Raw genomic sequence first — 209 nt, 5'->3', positions numbered from 1 at the left:
TGTCGGGGCAACACAAAGCCACTGCGGTGAAGAGGGCAAACACTGACCCCTAGTGGCCATTGAAAGTTCCAGGTTTCGTTGCTCGATCAAGGCACAGAATGTGGACTCGTTTCCAAAAATACGCCCTTGTCTGAGGAAGGAGGATTAAGGCCACTGGGGGGAAAAATCCGAATTTTGACTTTAATCTCAGATTACTGGCTTGTTTTTTC

The sequence above is a fragment of the Poeciliopsis prolifica genome, unplaced genomic scaffold (genome assembly GCF_027474105.1).
Source record: "Poeciliopsis prolifica strain line A6 unplaced genomic scaffold, Auburn_PproV2 SCAFFOLD144, whole genome shotgun sequence".
In the NCBI taxonomy this organism is placed as follows: Eukaryota; Metazoa; Chordata; class Actinopteri; order Cyprinodontiformes; family Poeciliidae; genus Poeciliopsis; species Poeciliopsis prolifica.
The sequence above is the reverse complement of the archived record's forward strand: the minus strand, read 5'-3'. Positions refer to the sequence as shown.